This window comes from Cavia porcellus, unplaced genomic scaffold (genome assembly GCF_034190915.1).
Source record: "Cavia porcellus strain 051 isolate PalLab524CR breed Dunkin Hartley unplaced genomic scaffold, mCavPor4.1 scaffold_18, whole genome shotgun sequence".
Taxonomy (NCBI): Eukaryota; Metazoa; Chordata; class Mammalia; order Rodentia; family Caviidae; genus Cavia; species Cavia porcellus.
This window is the reverse complement of record NW_026947501.1, coordinates 54888282-54908197: the sequence shown is the minus strand read 5'-3', so window position 1 is coordinate 54908197 and position 19916 is coordinate 54888282. Positions and strand designations below refer to the sequence as shown.

The following is a 19916-nucleotide window of genomic DNA, read 5'->3' as shown; positions in this document are numbered from 1 at the left end:
CCCTGAGCTACATCGCCAGCTCTTTGTTCTTCATTTTGAGACAGGGCCTAGCTAACTTGCCCAGGCTGGGCTTAGATTTACCAGCCTCAGCCTCGAGAAGTGCTGGGGTTACAGATGTGCAACGCTCTGCCTCGCCCTTTGGCTTCTTTTTGTCCTCTGTATCCCAAGTAGGAGCTAAAGACGCTGAGAAATCAAATTCCGAATGGAAGCAGACCAAAAGGACCCCAACCAAAGTCTGCTTTTTCTGGCCAAAGAACCCAGAAAAGGGGCCTAGTGAGAGAGAAAAGTTTTAGGCAACAACTGTTCCACCCCAGCCAAACACCCCAGAGAACACTGCAGCACATCCTGTCAGCAGGGCCAGGTACCCAGCCTCCACTTCCCTTCCCCTCCAGGCCGTGAAGGTACCCCAAGTGCCCGCCTGCCCGCGCCCTTACCAGGTGCTGCAACAGTGGGGAGCAGAGACCCAGATGATTGGGTGCAGCAGGCTCTTCCCAGCCCCACCAGGAGGACTCAGGTCAGCAGAAGCTGCCTGGGGATCCCGGACTTCCACCCCTCCCTAGCAAAAATGAGGCAGGACCCCCTCCCCAATTCCCACCACTGGCACAGTGTCAGAAAAATAAAACTAAAAAGAAGATTAAAATAAGATCCAGACTCTCCTAACATGCTACTCCAAATGTCAAGATAGCAATAGCAAATCACTCATCATACCAGAAACCAGGAAGATCTCCAACTGAATGAAAAACAAAACAAAAAACAATACATTTTAACATCAAAAAGACAGAGATTTTGACACTGTCTGAAAAGCCTTTTCAAGAAACTATCATAAAAGCGTTTCAAAGAACAGTGGCAAGGCCTTGTTTCAAAATGAAAGACAAAAAGGGCTGGGAGTGTAGCTCAGGGGGAAGGCCCAGGGCCCATCTCTAGCACCCTGCCCCAAGAAAGAGCAGTGACAACACTCCTGAAACAAAGGGAAAAACAGGAAAAGAAAAGACAATGGAACGCCTCACACTGAAAAACGCAGTTCTCGAAATTAGAGACATAAACCTTCAGTAGAGATACTCAGCAGCTGAAGAGCAGGAACACAGAAAAATCTGTGACTTGGACAACAGGACAGCAGGGCACATGCAATCCGAACAGCAGAGAGAAGACAGACCGCTAACAAGCCCAAAACAACAGCAACGACAAAACATTACAAGCCTCAAGCACCTGTGGGGCCACTCCAAGCCCATTTATGTGGCATTAGGGTTCTGGAAGGAGAGGAAAAGAAGGCGGGAATGAAAAACACTCTAAGAATATTGCCTTAAAGTTTTCTAAACTTGGCAGAAGACATTACCATATAGATTTAAGAAACAGACAAAACCCTAAGCATAATACCAAGAATTCCAAAATAATACACATCACAGTCAGGCTTCCACAGACAAACCAAAATCCTGAATGAAGAAAGAAATAGCAACTTATGAATAGGGAGGGAAAAAAACCCAGCAAAATTTCATTATCATCTGTAGCGTTAGAAGACTTTCACATGCTGAGAGAAAAGAACTGCCAACCCAGAAGTCTATATCCAGCTGGAAGATGTTTTCACATGAGAACATTCTTCAGGAATGGACGAGAAATCAAGACCGCGGAAGAAGTGAAATTAAGAATATTTGTCAGCAGCAGACACAGTGCAAAGGAACTGCTAAAAAAGTTTTGTAAACAAAAAGGAAAAACTAAAAAAATATATATTAGAATGTCAATAAGAAACCAAAACCACAGTAAACAAAAATATTGGTAAATACAATAGACAATTCTTCTCCCATTGAGTTTTTCAAATTCTGTTGACTGGTAAAGCAAAAATTGCAACAAGGATTTAATGTAATACTAAATAAATGCAGAAGAAATACTGAGCAATTATTATAAACAAGGAGGACGAATATAAAAAGAGGTAAGTGTTCCACAGTTCACTCAAATGTGGAAACTGAGCACCAATCAGCTAAAGGAAGTCTCAACAAATGTGAAGACATTTTGGTAAAATCTAACAAATGTTTCTGAAATAAAGTCTTAGCAAACTAGGAATAGATGGGATCTTCCCAAACCCTATAAGGGCCATTTACAAACTTACCATTCTTAAGTTGAAAGAATCAAATATTTTCCTTCTAGAAACAGCCCTCACTAATTCCAGTCAATCTTGTGTGCAAAGGTTGACTAGAATTAGTGCAATGTGCAAGAAATAAAACAAGAGATACAGAGAAGAAGCTGTCTTTAGATGAAGGTGCCGTGAGAACTTTTGTAGAAAATCCTATGGAAACAGAAAACTAGTACAACTAATGAAGACTGTCTTCTGCAAAGATACAGAGGGGCTGGGAGGACCTCTCAGAGGCCGAGCGATTGCCTCGAAAGGCTCTGGTTTCCATTCTTAGCACTGAAAATATGAAATACAGGACATGTACTAACATATAAAACTCAGCTATGTTTCTATAAAGTTGTAAAGAACAACTACACATTAAAAATTTTACTCTCCTAGTTACAGTAACATCCAAAATATAAACTATTTTGGGTAAATGTGGTGAAAGGTAGATAAAACGTTACAAATCTAGTTTGCAAGAGAAAAATTTTAAAAATCTGAATATATATGTATATATTTTCAGAAGGTGAGAGAAAAGTACTATGTTCATGGATCAAAACAATCAATATTGTTATTAAGTATATTGGTACTATTTAGATACACACAGTGATCACATTCATCACAGAGATTTTGTGCTGTACATGATATGTCTTGGTTCCTTTTTTTGCCATTTATTTCAATAGCTCCTCCCCTCCTTGTTTACAAAGTTTTATTTCTATTTTATCCTTTTTTCTCATTTTTTAATTTTCCTTTCCTTCTTTTCTCCCTCCTCCTTTCCCTGCTTTTCCTTTCCTTTTGAACAGATTTCAAGATTTTTAACACATGAATTTTCACCAAATCGTTCTTAAATTGATTTTATTTTTCTTTACTTTGGAGAGAGGAATCTAGATATGCTTCCCAGCCTGGCTTTGAACTCCTGGGCTCGAGGGGTCCTCTTGGCTCAGCCTTATTATCTGGGCCTATAGGTTTGCCCTACTGGACCTGGCTCAATCTTAAATTAATCTGAGGCATAAACTCTCCCCAAATCAATCTATGAATTCCAAACAATTCTGATCAAGATCTCAGCTGAGTTTTTGTTTTGTTTTATTATAGAAACTGAAGCTGATTCTGAAACCCATATGGAAATGGAAAGAACACTGGTCAAAACAGCCTTGCAAAATTACAGACTTGGAAGACTTTTTCGGACTTTGAGATTTAGCATAAAGCTTCAGTTATCAAGACACTGGAGTCTTCTGCTATTAGCACAGCTTATCACACAAAACACCAGTCATTCCTTTCTTGTGCATAATGAGGCTCCTGAAATCAAGAGATGGGATCATGAACCCTCTCCTTCAGTGCAGCCTGGCCACAGGGATTCGCTTTCCTTGTGAACACAGGGCTGACTTCAGAGGATGCAAGGTGGGAAGACAAGAAGCCTGGCCACTTCTGCTTGGATCTCCTGGGAACGTTTGCACTGACAAAACTCATTTCAGAGAAAGCTGTCACTACCAAGAGTCCCAGCTTCCCTGAAAACTTGATTGTGTGAAGAAGTCCAAATGAGTTATCCAGATAGGCTACAGGAAGGGTTGGATGTTCAAGCCTCTTCCAGATGTTACAGGAGTTCAGCTGAGGTGCTAGATATGAAAATGAAGTCGTCTTGTGCTTTCAACCTAGCTGAGTTTCCAAACATTCCAGCTTATCATGCAACTCTTTGTTGTTGTTATTGTTGTTTTGTTTGGTTGGTTTGTTTTGAGACAGGGTCTCGCTATGTAGTTTAGGCTGGCCTTGAACTCCTCATGTAGCTCGGACTGACCTCAAATTCATGACAACCTATCTGCCTCAGTTTCCCGAGTGCTGGGATTGTAGGGATATGCTACCATGTCCAGCCATCCAACCATAAATGCATGAGAAGTCCCAAGTAGGACTTGCCCAGGTGAGGCCAGCCAACCCCTAATAATGTGAAAGATGGTAATAAATTGACATCTTAAGCAACACACAAAATCAGGACAGGGAGCGAAGATAACACCAAGGGGTCCAAGTATACATGAAAAGCAATATAGTGATGAAATGACTTTTGCTTTCAGCAAATGTTGAGTGAGTGATGGAGTATACTCATGCAAAAAGGAGCAAACATTGATCTACACCTCACACCATATACAAAAATTACCCCAAAACGAATCACCATAGAATGAAATGTCCACAGCTTCCATGAGAAAATAAGAGAAAGCCATCATGACCTTGAGTTTTACAAAGATTTCTTACACCAAGCCTAATCAATAACAGAAAGCATTGCTAAACTGGACTTCTTCAAAGCTAAAATCAAAACATATCTTTAATTAATGAAAGGGTGGGCTCAGAGTGGAAGAATATACTTACAAATCGTATCTAGTAAGGGATTTGTATTCAGAATATATAAAGAACTCAAACCCAGTAATAACAAATCGAACAACCCAATCAAAAATGGGCAACAGTTTTTTAACTTATGAATTTTATTGAGGAATTGAGGGATTTGGTCTTATGTTCTGTTGTTCTTTATATCAGCTATCCTCCATGGAGGAAAATACTGCCCACGAATATAAAAGCACTATAATGACTTTCACTGGAAACCAATGCCCTAGGTTAGCTCTGAGTGGACAGGATAGACATCAATGGAGGACGGATTATAAGACCATTCCAGCTGCTGTGTGACACACACACTTTCAGGCTAAGACACACGAGTGTCTTCTCAGATGGGTTCAGACAGGGGAGGAAATAGGACTTTGAACAGTCCCAGCTGGTCCCAGCCAAAATACCTAAGCAGACATCTCCACAGGGAAGATGCATGAGTGACAAGCAAGGGTATAAAAAGGGGGGTAAGGGGTGGTCGGGGGGCCCACATTAAAAGCACCATGAGACACCTCTGTGCACTGGATCACGATAAAAAGGCCCAGCCGCAATCATCAGTGGAACATTCCTAATCGTTTGAAACCTCCCCAAAAGAATCATTGTTTTAATTTCTTCCCTGCTCAGTTTTCCTCTTTAAGGCTACTTTTCTAGGGTCTCACAAGGCCACCTCCAGATGCCGTGAGATTTGTGCTTCCCTTTGAGCCATCCGGGAGGATCCCAGATGCTTTCTTGTAGGCCCCAGATCCTTTTTATGCTTGGTACCGCCCAGCCTCTGTGGCAGCCCACTCCGGAGAGGTTCCAGAGGACTGAACAAAATTTCATGCGTTTTGGCGCATGAGCATGCAGGCTTTTGTCTGTCGTTGCCGAGGTGCAGAAGCAGCAGCTGGGGTGAGGCCGCAAAGATTCTGATAAAGCTGATAGAGGCAAAGCCCAGAGCCAGACCCTGTTTCACTGGAAACCTGAGGTTTTGTTTTTGGAAGCAAGGAAACTAGCTTTGGAAATTCTCCCGCGGAGCCTTGGAGAGGAGGAAACCTAGGAAGAACTGTGCTCTGCTCCTGAGCACGGTTTGCATATTGCCTAGAAGAAGCAGATCGCCCACATTCAGCCTGTAAGACCCAGAGCACTGGGGCTGTGCGCTCCATTTCAGAGCTGGACGAGGTTTCCACTGTTCGGTTCCACCCTGCACCTGCCTCCTCCTCAGGCTCGGCGGCCTCCGCGGCTGCCCCGGGCTGGTGGAAGGAGGGCTGCCCGCGGGCTGGAGGCTCGGGCGCAGCGCCGCGCTGCTGGGCCAGGTGCGCGCAGCCTCGTGCGCTTGGCTTGGCCGTGCCAAGGCTGAGCTGAGGCTGAGCTGAGCTGCTGCGAGCGCCCGCGCCAGCCTCGGCCGCTGACAAAGCCAGGCCGCCTGCCCAGCTTTGCTTTGCAAGGAAAAGGCTGCCTTTTACTTTTCCTCAAACAGCTCGGGGACCTTTCCTAAAACAACTGGGGGAGCGGACAGAGGGGGAGTTTCAGTCGCTCCGAAAAGACCAGCGAGTTCTCTCTCCAGCCAGAATCAATGGACGCGGGAAACACATTTTTTTTTTCTTTAAACCCATAGCAGGATCCTAGGCGGAGCTGTCATTCTAACCAACCCCGAGCCTGACGCGCGCCCGCAGAGCCGGGTGTTTTTGGAGATTCCAGCTGGCGGACCTGCGCGGCTCCTGGCGGCGGCCTCGTAGCGCACGGGCTTTGCGGGCTGTGGTGTAACTCCAGCTGGGTTTAACTGAACCCCCACCCCACCCCCGCGCACCGAGTGTAGACCAAGAAGCCCTGAGACACAAAAGACTCTCTCCTCCCTTCTCCCATTTCACTCCTTTTCTTCTTTTAACCCTCAAAAGATTCAGATGCCATTTGGGGGAAGAGGATATATCAAAGATTATATTGTAAATACAGCAATTTTCTAATCAAAATAAACCTCAGATTGTTTTCAAGCTGGTGGCAAACGAGCGGCAGAATATTTGCTTTCTTTTGCAAGGATCCGTGATTGGGACGTGAATTAAAATGTACCCTGTATAGGGTGCGTATTTATTTCTGTGAAAGGTCACGCTAAGCATTTCCTGACCTGGCCTGCGTACTACCTGCCTGGAGATGGGGGATGGATTCTCCAGGCAGTGTCCCCTGATCTGCTGTTTGGAGCTGGGACCCTCTGCTCTGTCCCCCAAGCCCAGCACAGGTCCTCAACGCTGGAGACAGACCCTCAAACAAATGCCCTGGGGATCCTGAGCTCTCAAGGGAGCAGAGGGACAGTAGAGCCTGCCTTACCAGCCTGGTAGTATCCTTGGAAAATCTGGTTCATTAAGGATGGGAAGAAGGTGGAGCCCGCAGACCTCCCAGGTCCTTCCTCTCCTGCTCCCCACGTGGCTGCTTGTCTGTGAAATAAAGAAGACACAAATTTATAACAGTTCAGTTGATCTTTTTCAACTTTTGAGTACCCACTATAAAATACTACCACCTGTTGTTTCTAGAATGCAGATATGTAAGTATTTGTCATAGCACTCTCTGCATTTTTCTGTTGATCCTCTTGAGCATTTCTATATCTTCCTCCCAAAAGAAGAGAAAAAGGAAAGGAATTGTGTGAAACCTGGTCCTTCTTACTTAACTTGGTCCTGTGTATGGAGAAATGCTCAAGAAACCAAACTCCTACAGGAATGTGAGGTGTTGCTATTATTCATCATGTTTTGGTCCCTTGTATTTTTCTAGGAATTCACTAAAACCTAGCATGGAGTTCACATCCACTCTCTTCTCCTTTTGTCTGACCAGGCTGTTTGCTTGCTGGTAGAATAGGAGTTTTCCAGCTGGCACCAGTGAGGCAAGTGTGACATCACCATAAGGTTTTGATTCAGCCTCATCCCTGTCCCCAACAATCTCAGCCAGTACCAAATAGAAACAACCACCTGTAGGAAGAAAACCGCTGTCTGTTAAGCATTAAGTAGTTGCCTTGTGCCATAAAATCCCAAATGTTCTCGGGCTTCACAAAAACACATTGCTAGAGAAAACCCACACTGACATTTCCACTCCTCTTAACTTGAAAACAGCCAAACTAAATTAAGTAACAACAACAACAAAAACTTGTTTCCCACACGGTTTGCCCCGCTCTTACCGCTAGTTTTCAGCCTGAACCAATTTTTATGCTTGAGTTATTAACTTATGAAAATAGGCACAAAAGGGGAAAAATGTGAACAAATCCTCTGCTGCGTTATTAGTCACTGCCACAGCTGAATGCGTTCCGGCACAAGGCGTGTTATTCTGCCTGCCAGTATCTTCATTTTGGACAAAATGTAGCTCGCTAATGGGTTCTGCCTCATATACTTTTCTGTAATCACTATGCTGCTATTCTTTGCAATTTATCCTGTTTTTCATGAGGACCGTGTGCATTAGGCATAAACACACACGCGCGCGCACACACACACACAAACGCACGCACGCGCACGCACACATACGCCTGCCTGTATGTCTTTATGTCCCCTTTACATTTGCAGCTGCAAAGAAAGGTCACAAAGAAGCCGGGTCACTAATGAGAAGTTCTACCGGATGGATAATGATATTTGGGACTCGCAGTGGTAGATGAATGCGAATAGATCATGAAAACCTAGCGAATTAGGGGTGGCCAATCAAGGTCACCCAGAGAAGTGGAGAAGATGAAGACCACTTCACCCACCCTACTTTGATTTCTTTATTTGGGACGCGTGGTGCTGGACCAGAATCTTCCCGGGGCAATCAGAGATGCATGAGTTACATGCTGAGTGGGTTCAGGTTTCCTGAAAAGCTCCCAGATTCTGGGCTGTAGTCCCCTTTTCAGAATTTTCTGCCTTGCACTCAGAAGTGTTGCTCCGAAACTGGAATAAGCCAAGTGAATGAAAGAACAGACTTTGGGGCCTAGTAGATTTAATTTTTTTTTTCTTTGCTTCTCTGAACTCCAGAACTGGTTGTAGAAAATGAGGCCCAGGAATGTCTGCTTTTGAAAAATATACAAGATGAACAGACAAGAAGATAGGCAGAAGGAACAGGAGAGAGACATAAAAAGCTTGAAGACAATCAAGGTTTTCATAAACCAAAACAGGCTCTACACAGCATCGGGGAAGCAGCCAACAGGGGCCAGGGGAGCAGGGAGCCCCACAATTTCAGCCAGTGAGAGAAGCCCTTGGCGTCTTCCTCCCGGGTTAGGTCAACTTCGTTCCCATCAGACTCTTTCCGGGCCAGGAGGCAGCAGTTGTACAATGAATGTGCTCTTGTATCCTCTCCGAAGTGTTAACGAATACTTTGACTTTTGTTCTTTCCTCCTCTTTATGATAGATGTGGTTCTTTTCTGTCCTAGAAGCTGCCTGCTCAACGGAGCCCAGACACTTCCAAGGGGTCCTCTCCTGCCAGGGGGCCGAAGTCATCACCATGCTGAAGAACCCAGCACCAGGCTCTGACCTGCCTGGGGGCCACCCCTTTAGGGCCCCAGCTAAGAGGAAACCCCAAAGTGGCCACAGTAATTCTCCACCTTGATGTCCTGCTAGACACTGAGGAGCACAGGCATGTTACATGGCCCTGGTACTGTGGCCTTCGGGGGCCACCAGGATGGACAGAACACAGGAAGACAGAACCGCCCAAAGATCTGGAATCTCTCGAGAGGGTGAATTCCCACCTCACCCTCGACTCCTTTACAGGTGACCAACCGAAGCAAAGTGGCTGTGACAGTCTCACTGTGGCGGTGATCAGACTGCTCTTGGAGCAGCAGGCTCCCTTCAGTGGGGCTTTTTCTGCTGTCTTTCCTCCCTCCTGGTGCCAGCGCAAGGCCAGCAGACAGATCTCTGCAGACCAGAGGACACCAGAGCCATGTGGCGCACACAGATGCCACTGCCTGGGACCGTGCCTCCCTCTCCATGCTCACCTCAAGGAAATGAATGGTAACCTGTGGGACAGAGCTCTCCGTAGCTGAGCCATGATGACCAGTGAGGACACAACCACAGAACAGCCCTTGGTCCACTGTTCCACTCCCTGCCTAACATCCAGGACATAACAACAAGACAAAATCCCCTGATAGAAAATGGGTAAACATCTAAAATTCAAACCTGAGCAAGCACGGCCCCCTTACCTCACTGCATCATGGTTATGAGCCCCACATCTTGCTAAGCATGCACGTCTTGCCGAGTCCCCTCATCACCCCTGAAGTGTGCATCACGATCAGTGCCCTTCCTTGGTTTTTGGTTTTTATTAGGCGTTTTAAGGGTACAGTTCGGTAGTGCTCAACACATTCACAGTGCCGTGTAACCAACCTCCAGAAGTATGTTTTGAATGTAAAACTGAAACTCTGACCATGAAACAATAACTCTCCATTCTCCTCCCGGCAACCAACGTCCCTCTCTCTGTCTCTATGGACTTGACCACTCTAAGTAGCTCAGGGAAATGGAACAGCACAGCACCTGTCCTCTCCTGACCGGCTTGTTCCACTTAGCTAAGGTCTTCCAAGCTCATCTACTCTGTAGCCTGCATCCGGGTCCCCCTTGTTGAGGGCGAATGGCGTCCCATTATCGGTACACACTGTGTTGGGTTTATGCATTTATCTTTCTGTAAATACCTGGGACGCTTGCACCTTCTGGTGACCATGAATGCATCTTCTCACGATTCTGCTGTCAGATCTTCAGGATACACTCAGAACTGGGCTTGGCGGGTCATACGATAACTATTTTTAACTTCTGAGGAAGCGTCATACCGTGTCCCACAGTGACCATGCCATCCTATTTTATGTTTCCACCGACACTGCACAAGTGGTCTCCCATCCCCTCCAATACTTCCTATTCTCTGTTTTTTTTGGTATTGCCCATGCAAAGGGTATGAAGTGATATCTCCTTGTGGTTTTTATTTGCATTTCCTGAGTTGCTGGTGATGCTGAGCAGCTTCGGCCACTTACGTGTCCTCTTTGAAGAAATGTCTATTTGATCTTTTACCTATTTTCTAACAAGGTGAGTGGTTTTCTTTCTGGCAGCTTAAAGGACTAAAGGGTCAAAGAGATAGATAGGCCGACATGTTAATGCACAACTGCAATCCCAGCACTCTGGGAGGCTGAGGCAGGAGAACTGCAAGTTTGAGCTCAGACTGGGCAACTTAGTGAGACCCGGACTCAATACATAAAATGGTAAAAGGTCTGGGGATATCACTCAGTGTGAAGACTTTGGGTCAAATTTCCAGTATTCTTTCCTCCCCCCAAAAGAGAGAGAGATAATTTCGCAAGCCTTCACTGGGCTGTTTATTTCTGCAGCAGTGAGGAAAAGCTAGCCCTGGTGCAGGTGGCAGGCACACTCTTGGGGTTCACAGCCTCGTGGGCCGAATTGCTGTTTAAAGCCAGTGGGAAACACTGGTTGCAGTCCCCCCAGGGCATGTAACAGCCACTGTAATGACAGTTCCACTTTCTTGCTCTTTCCCCTCTCCAAGGAAGGGGAGAAAGCAAAAGCTGTGGATGGAAAAATACATTTGAACGGATCAGTGCCAGGGGACCGCGTGCACATCTGTTCTTAACAGGTTTCAGCTGAAACTACTGAAAATATACCTAGATCTGTTTATGTGGAGCTGGTTAAATATGATAAGATTACAACTTGGAGGGTGACTATGGATTTAGTCATGGAAAAAAAGAAAAAAGCCGTCTACACATGCTCTCCGCGCACGCAGCTGACATTTTACTGCAGATGTGTGGAGGGAGTCAGATTTGCTGCGAAGTTAGAAGATCTGGATTGCTGCAGAGCAGTTATAAACAAATTCGAGATGTCCCTGAACACTTGGAGAAGCATAGCATTCCTGCTTTACCTCTGGTCTGGGCCCAGGCCTTAGCCCGGAGCTTCTGAGCAGGTCTGTGCCTCTCCCCAGCTGCTGTCCAAGGGGAAAGCAGAGCTGGCTGCTTGGATTATTGTCATCCCAGAGGGACACTCATGTCCCCTGAGGACACACAGATGTGCTGTAAGGCCTCTTTATGTAGACACTGTGCTCTTTTAGGGCTTCTTACTTTGTACATGCAGGCCACCTCCATCAACCCATTATACAGCTGAACAAACTGAGGCCAGGTTCCAAGATGGTTTGCTTAAGACCATTCTGACAACAGAGAGGTACTGTAGAGGAAAAGATTCCTTCCATCCAAATATCCCTCAGGGTAATGCCATGACACAAATATCCACAGGCCCAGCAGGAAAGGAAGGACCAAGGGACAACCCTGGACAGCTGATTCTGTCCCCACACAGCCGCAGCGCTATGCCCTAGTCCGGCTGCCTTGTAAACCTCCCTGGGTTCTGCACTTGCCATTGGGTGCACTGGGAAAGGTGCCTTCTTCTAGAAACATTAAGAAATAATCTTTAATCTCTAAAGAGTGACATCAGTCTACAAAACACCCCAGGACACAGAACAGAAGTGACAGGGCCTGGGAAACAGCACAAAATTGATATCTGACAACAGACTCCCCCCCACACACTTAGTTCCCCGGGGCTGGGCTGTGATTGGGGTACATTTGATTCCTCATGGACTCCATGCTGTGAAAATTCACCTATTTTTTTTTTCACTGAAAATTATTTTTTTAAATAAGCAGCCCACCGGAAAACAATTGTGAATGGCAGTTTCACTACATGGGGGCTTTTAGAACAAAGAGAATATCTGCTCACCCTCCAAGACCTGTTCAATGATATCGAATTTTAATTAAAAAATGTTAACATGTTAAACTGATGACAGGGAAGATGTAGCTCTGGGATCTTTAAAGAAATCAGGAAGGCAGAATATGGTTAGTAGGCTGTCTCAATGATCTGTTCGGTGTCACTCAACATTTGCCTTCCTTGGTTTTTCATTTGAAATTTTCAGTTTTGAATGAGTGGAGGCCAAATCCAAGCTGTGCAGATCTAGGCTTGGAAAGGTCTTCATGAGGAAGGAGATTCCTGTTTTCCTTCTGGGGACCTCAAATATCTTCTTGGCAAAGGACCAGTGATGTCTTAGCTTCCCCTAAAAATATGCCCCCCACAGGGGGCTCCTGTCCCAGGCTGCCCTAGAAAAGCCTTGAAGAGGTGTTTTTCTGAGCAAGAAACCTGACACCGCTTCCATTTAAGCAGGTCAAGGTCATTTTAGGTCTGATCCATAGGAGTAAACTATTTGGGACAGCAGATTAAACGGTATATGGGTGGGCACCTCTGGATATTCAGTTTATCCCAATTTCATTTATTATAGGAAAAATTTCCTTTGAGTCGATGCAGCCAAGAAAACCCAAATGCGGGAAAGTATGCCAATGAGTCAGTTTCAAAAGGGCCTTCTAAGCAGGCACATGGTACCTGTCTCTCTCCGGGCAGCACCTAATGCCCATGAAAGAACAGCCACTTTGCCCAGCTGCGGGCTCTAAGCTCTGGCCGGGGCCTGCAGTGGACAACTCACAGGCACTGGCACTGGCCAGGAGGGACCAGCAGGCTGGGTCCTGGGAGCCCAGGTCTCAGAAACCCATGTCGTGGGAATCATGATGGATGTCCTCCCACTGGGCAAGGGAGGAGCTCTAGGGTCCCAGGGAGGCTGGTCCCACACTGGAGCAACCACTTCCATCCACCGCATGGGGCAGGCTACAGTGAACCGCAGCAGTAAACCTGAGGTCCCAAAGCGGGGCTGGGCCGGGACAGAGTCTGTGAGCTGCGGCTGCACAACAGGGAAGTCCTCCATAGGCATGGAGTGGGGTGAGTCCCGTTCTAGGTGTGACAGGACGCCATGGTAGGTTCCAAGTCTGAAAAGCAATGGAGCTAACGCTGGCTGCTATGGGGAGCAGGGGTCTGGGGAGTAAGTTTGGGCTGCAGGCCGTGCAGACAATGCACCTCCCAGGGAGAGGCAGCAAGGCAGGTGAGGAGCCAGGGCCCGGTCATTCCTTCCGGTCAGAGTTGGCCTGGCCCACGGCAGTCCAGGAAGCGAGGCCTGCGTGTGCTCCCGTGGGCTCCCTTCTTCCCTGGGGGCACAGGAAACCACCTCTGACTTTGCTCTCCACACTGTCCAGATTCCTGAGAGAACTGGGAAGTGGGGCAAGGGTGAGATGGATGCTAGGCGGGTTCGCAGTGCCCTTTCTGAGAAACCATGTGCGGCTCCAAGCAGGGTAGTTGTGCAATGAACTTTCAGAATCTTCTAAGCATTTCGATGGTTACGCAAAGCTAGTTAACAGGGTGCTGACACGGACCGGGCCAGGCAGATCACCACCACGGTGAAGGACCTGCCACCGTGTGCGGGGCAACAGGGTCCAGAGGACAAGTGCTGAGCTGCACCGAAGAGTCCCAGCACGCTCACTCAGAGAACAGGCTCAGGACTAGAGTACCCGCTGGAGGTCAAGTGTGCCCTTCTGAGTCATCCTGGGTGCTACTCTGGGTCCTCACGACCTCACCCCATCACAGGTCACTAACCAGAGATGTGGGCCTCATCTTCGAGGCTTCACTCGGGCTGGGAAGGAGTGCTGGAGGAGATGGGGGTGCTGGGCTGGTGAGGACAGATGCCAGGGCCCTTGGGACACGGTTCTCCGTACACTGCTTAGACAAGGGCACGTGACAGCTTTTCTCTGAGCCAGCACATTTTCCATTCTAAATATAGCCTGAGATGACCCAAGACATCGCCTCCTCCCAGGGAGCCCCACACTTCTGTATTTTTCAGCATTTCTGTGATCTCTGAAAGAAATGGGCAGTGAAACCCAGGGCTCCACACTGCCCTCCCTTGGTGCCCTGGGCCCTGGACTCTAAATTCCTACATTTAAACTTGCTTTCTGGGAGCTCACCTACAAGGGGCTGGGAGAGGGAGGAACACTCTTTGCCAATTGCCTGGTAGCAGGCACTGAAATATTTGGTCTGCCCACCTTCTCCACCCAGCAGTGGAAAGCATGGTTGCATTTCTCCCAGGAGGCCATGTCCATCTGCTGGAGCCAGCAATGGGCAACTCTGTGACCGCTGAGCCAGTTCACATCTCCCACGGCAAGAGCCAGGCCTAGCTCCCTTCTCATGGGCCAGCAGATTCCTAGCTCTCTCAGGGAAGCTTCCTGCAACTTCAGCTCCTGTAGTACTCCTGGAGGGTGCCTGCTGCAGCCTGGAGCACTTGCTGGGCGGTAGTGGCCAGTGACTCCTGGCTCGGGGCCCCTCCCTTCTTGTTTGCAAGTGAGGGCCTATTTTTGTGTTAGGGAGCAGGGTCTCGGTTACATTTTCAGAGCCCTCAGTTAACCCCAGCTGCACAGCACTCCCACAGCAGGACAGCTGGGGGCCTGTGTGAAGTCCCCTGCTGCTTAACCCTAAAGGGTTAAGGGCTGAGGACAGGAGCAGGGCCCTGTGAAGTGCGACACTGCAAACAGTGAGTAAGCAGGGAAGAAAAAAAAAGGAAGGTACAGAAAACCCCCATGGATACAGCCTCCCCCACTCTGGTCCCTTCCCCTCCTGCATACACAAACCACAGATTGGGTCGCAGTTAAATTTGGCACGCAGACTATAGCAAAGAAAGAAAACAGATCGAGTTACACAGAGTGCTATTCAGATGTGGGCCCCAGCCTCACGCACGCAGTGCTTGGCCGAGGAGAACAAGGCGGCGCTGTGCTGTAGAAAACCCATACCCGAGCTCCGCTTTCCTCCAGTCATCTGCCGGCCGGCTCCCGGGCAGCAGGTTAATTCCCTGCTCTGCAGGTGGAGATAGATAAAACAAACCGAAACCATGTCGTCCTGGGCTGCAGGAAACCTTTCTTTCTGAACTTGAGCCACCTCCAGAAAGGAAACTTTTCTCTGGATGTTAATCTGTTTTCTTAAAGAGTGCAGAGAGGCCTGGTGGCCAGGGTAAACAAGGCAACCGGTGGTGTGTGTTGGGAGGCTGACAGGCAGAACTGCAGGCAGAGTTTGAAAAGCCCACTTCCTACACTCTGATCCCAACCAAGAGGGATCTGTCAATCTGGCAGGATGGAGGTGCTCTGGAAAACACCGCAGAGAGAGCTCAGGCTGCAGGGGAGAAACCTGAGCCACAGGTGCAAGTCGGGGGATCCTTTCCTTGTCCCTTTGGCCCGCTCACCTGGCCAGAACCCAACCAGAAAGGCTGCCTGGCTCCAGGCTCTCCGTAGGGAGCACAGGCTTTGGCTTAGAAGTACAGTAGGCGGGCTGCCAGGGAGGATCCGCTGAACCGTCACTGTGCACAAAACTGGCCCGAGGAGGTCAATGGTCAGTGTTCCAACTGGAGGCGGGCAGCAGGACACTCCAAAGGATGAGTCACTGTGAGCACTGACCAGTCGGGATTGCGCAGAGCATCCAGAATCATATGACAATGTCTTCCGTCACTGTAGTGTCATTTTATTCTAGGTGGGGAGACAGGGCAGGGCGCCACCCTTTATTCTTCAGCAGGGAGGCACAAGGCCACATCTTGCTGGGGTGGGTCCAGATGATGGCACAGAGAACAGCCCATTGCCCAGCCCTCTGGACAGGCACCCTTGGGGGTCAGACGACGCAAGGCACGCGGTGGTTTTCATATGGGGTGTACATTAGTGTCCCGGGGCCTCCTGACCTCTCAGCAGCAGCCCTGCCTGACACGCCCCCCCCAGCAGTGGGGTGGGCATTCAGTGTCCTCAGTTCACACTGGGCTGGGCTGCGATGCATGTGCTCGGTCTACACCTACAGTGTGGGGACAGTGGCTCAGAGCCAGTCCAGGACTGCCTCACTGAAGGACCCAGTCCCTTTGCCCCTCTGTGACTGATGCATCCTTAAGCTCATCTTTCTGTGCAGATAGGATGCAGGTATGGGTTGAACTATGTTCTGTACCAAAGCTGTGCATTCAAGCCCAAACCCTAGGACCTCAGAATGTGCCCAGATCCAGAAAGAGGGCTGCTGCTGCTGTAGCTGAGCTCAGGTCCCTGGAGTGAGCCCTAATCCAATATGACCAGAGTCCTCATTCCAAAGGGAGACAGAGAGACACAGTGGCACACACCAGGGCAGATGAAGTCAGGGACTCGAGGCTCCAGAATGGTGAAACAGACTATTTCCGCCACATGCACCCCCTTGTTCACAGCTCTATGATTAGTTTGCCTTTAAAGCCACCACTGAAGCCCCCTCCTGGCTTTGTGTGTGACTGTGACTCCTGCCCACAGGGTCCTGCCCCAGACCACCCCCTTAGCAGGAGCAGGAAAGGAAGGCGGCCTCTCTTTCTCTACACCCTAAACCTACTTTATCCTCAACAGAAACTGCATTCTGCTACTTCTAAAATGTCCCAGCAGCAAGACAAGCACTTTCTTCCCCTTTTGGACAGAGGTAGGCTCCCCTGCAAATTATGATGTGGAGGAACAACTTTTTCCCAACCTCTTGCTAACCCTCCTAATGCCAACTTAATGTCAGGAGAAAACTGAAAACTTATCCACAGGGCCCAAGTGGAAAGGACAGTGGAGCACTTAGAGGGCTGGGTGTCCCAGGGGCACAAGGCCGTGGGGAGCATCCCAAGAAGACACCTGGGAGGGTGGGGAGGGTGGGGCTCCCACTGTGCTATACACCCTGACCACACACCCGGTCCCAGATGTGAAGCATCTCCCACGTGCTGGGAGCCCTCCTGGCCCTTCTGCACCAGTGCCCTGTCCTTTTCTTCCCTCAGACCCTGGCTTCTCCCTGCCAGCCTCTCCAGTGTCCTTGAGAATTAGTGACACCATCACCTCTTGACCCAGGGAAGTCCGTATCACCCTTTCCAGGACTCTGGTTGCCTTTCCCTGTGATGGTGCTTTAGACACGGTGGCTAGAACTCAATCACAAAGTGCAGAGTATGACCATGCTAATTCTTGAATACTGGTTTCTCTACAACTTGAAATCTCTGTAGCTCTATAATTGCTTCCCCATTGCCCTGTTTTTTACACTTACCTTTCTCATACAGTTTCTTATTATTTATATGCACCCTGAGTTACCCCTCCCCCACTAAGCATTACTTAGCACATTAGATTATATACTCTTTTCAGAGCAAGAATGATATTTTTCATGCCCTCGCCAAGAGTTTGGTGTCCTGCCTGTAGCAGTTACTCAGTAAAGATTTGTCAAAGGTTGATTCAGTCTGGATCTCTTGTATTTATTCACTTTTGTCACCTGTTTTGATCCCCAAACCCTCTCCACTTTACACATTTGGTCAGCATATCTATAGTAGCTGAGATCTTCTCCCTTAGAACCAATCTACAGGAGTGCAAAATGTTGCTAATTCCCCTATTAAAAGAACTAAAAGACTTTTAGAGCTGAAAGACTGTTGGAAAAGCATTTAGTCACTTCTTTGATAAGAGGCCCATGTGACTCCTCCAGGGCCACACAGCTGCGAGGTGGGCAAGAGGGAAGCCAGATGTTCTGGTATGAAGAGAAGCTGTTGATCATGTAGATGAAGAGTTGTCAGTATGGCCAGAAAGGGGAAGGGAGGTGGGGCCCATACATGTTCTGCAAGAGTCCCTCTCCTGGCTTCTGAACTGCTCAGCTTCCAAGTAACTCCAGGGACCTTCCCTGCATCTTCCTCGCAGAAGCCCCTCAGCTCAGGTCCACTGGGCCACCCAGACTGTACTACTGCAGCTGAGTGGCAGAGACCCTGGCTCCCAAGCTATCTCCAAATCTATGGTTGTGACCGGCAGGAGTGACTTCCCTGCAAAGTGCTGTGCACATCTCCGAGCTAGATCTGTTTGCAACCACCGAGGAAACTTTAAGCAAAACAGTCCTACCGGCTTGGAAGTGAGTGTCACTGTTTTCAAATTGAACACATGTTTTACATCAAGTGAGTAAGGGCTGTGGTTGGGGCTGGGGAGCTGAAGGGAGATTCAAAGTCTCCTCAACTCTCAGAGGTCTCAGCCTCTTCAAAGTTTCATCCCACTCAACAGAAGTGGCTCTGCCCACACTCGCTGCTGCAGTGCATGCGTGGGGACTCAGCTGTGGTCCAGAAGAGCAAGTAACAGGTACAGGAGCGCCGCCTCCCTGCAGTATTTCCCCAGGAGGCGAGCCCTTCCCTGCAGCTTGGGGCACATTCAAACGCAAGGAGCAGGTGATCCTTCCTCCTGGAATTCTGTAACTTCCCACTCCAACAGTGAGAAACCTGGCCCTGGCATTTATTTACATAAGCCACTTTTAATGTACCTGAGCAGTAACATCAGAACTGCTACTGCATGGGAAGCAGTCTTATCAACGACCACACAGTGTTGTTACAACTGCTTTTGTTTTTAGTCTCACAGTCTCCAGTTATTCTCAGAGCTGCTTGGTAAGCACGGTTTCCTCCACTCCTGCAGTGGGGTTATCTCAGATATTTGTAATACGCTCAAATGTTTTTTTCATATCCAGCATTCCAGCCTGGAATCCCCCAGCTTCTCACATTACTATTTAAATTTTGCATACATTAAGTTTCACTCTTTGTGATGTCTAGTGAGTTTTAACCAAAGCAATGTTATTGTATCTACCACTACAGTAGTAAAAGCAATAATAGTCTTGCTGTCTTTGAAAAAAATCTCACACACTCTACTCATTCAACTCTCCCATCTCCACGAGCTCCCAGAAATGACTTTTCTAGAATGTCCTCTACACAGATGGGCTTTTATCAGTAAGCAGTATGTGTTTAAGATTCGTCCATGTTTTTACGTAGTTTGATAGCTCATTTCTTATTAATTTTGAGTGGTATACCTTTATTTGCACATGCTATTTATCCAATCATCTACTGCAAAACATCCTAGCTGCTTCCAGTTTGGGACAATTTTCTTTCTTTTGGGGGAGGGATCCTGGGAATTGAGCTAGTGACCCGGCGTTGGGCAGCCAAGCTTAAGGGACAGTTTTCTATAAAGTTTCCATATACATAGAAATGCAAATTTCTATGCATCCCCCCTAAAATCAGCTGGATAAATATCTAGGAGAACAACTGTTAGAAGACATAGTAAGGGCTATGTTCAGCTTTATAAGAAAGTCTTCTAAAGTAGCTGTGCTAGTTTGTATTCCAATCAGCAATGAACGAGGATTCTTGTTGATTTATATTTTAAACAGCAATTAGCATTTTTTGTTTTTTGCATATTAGGCATTATAATGGACATGTGATACTATAATGATCTAAGTGTATATTAATTTGCATTTCCCTTTTCACATATGATGTTTCAGATACTTATGTGACATTTGTATATCTTCTTTGGTTTAGAGTCTTAAGATTTTCTGACCATTTTTTAATTGGGCCACTTTTTCTTATTGTTGAGTTTTAAGACTTCTTAATATATCTGGATTCAAGTCTTTACCAAATTTGTGTTTTGGAAATAGTTCTTCCCAGTCTGTAGGGCGAGTTTTCACTATGTTACCAGCATCTTTCATAGAATATGAGTTTTAACTTCAATAAAATTCAACTTATACTTTTTTCTTTCATGAGCCATTCTTGAGATGCTACATCTACAAATTCATCACCAAACTCAATGTCAGATTTTATCTTACATTTTATCCTGTGAATTTAT

General features: G+C 47.4%; 1 pseudogene; it reads right to left on the bottom strand.

The window, feature by feature from the left end:
- LOC106026542 (heterogeneous nuclear ribonucleoprotein A3-like) overlaps positions 1-19916 on the bottom strand; it is a 227102-nt pseudogene that overhangs the window by 118772 nt on the left and 88414 nt on the right.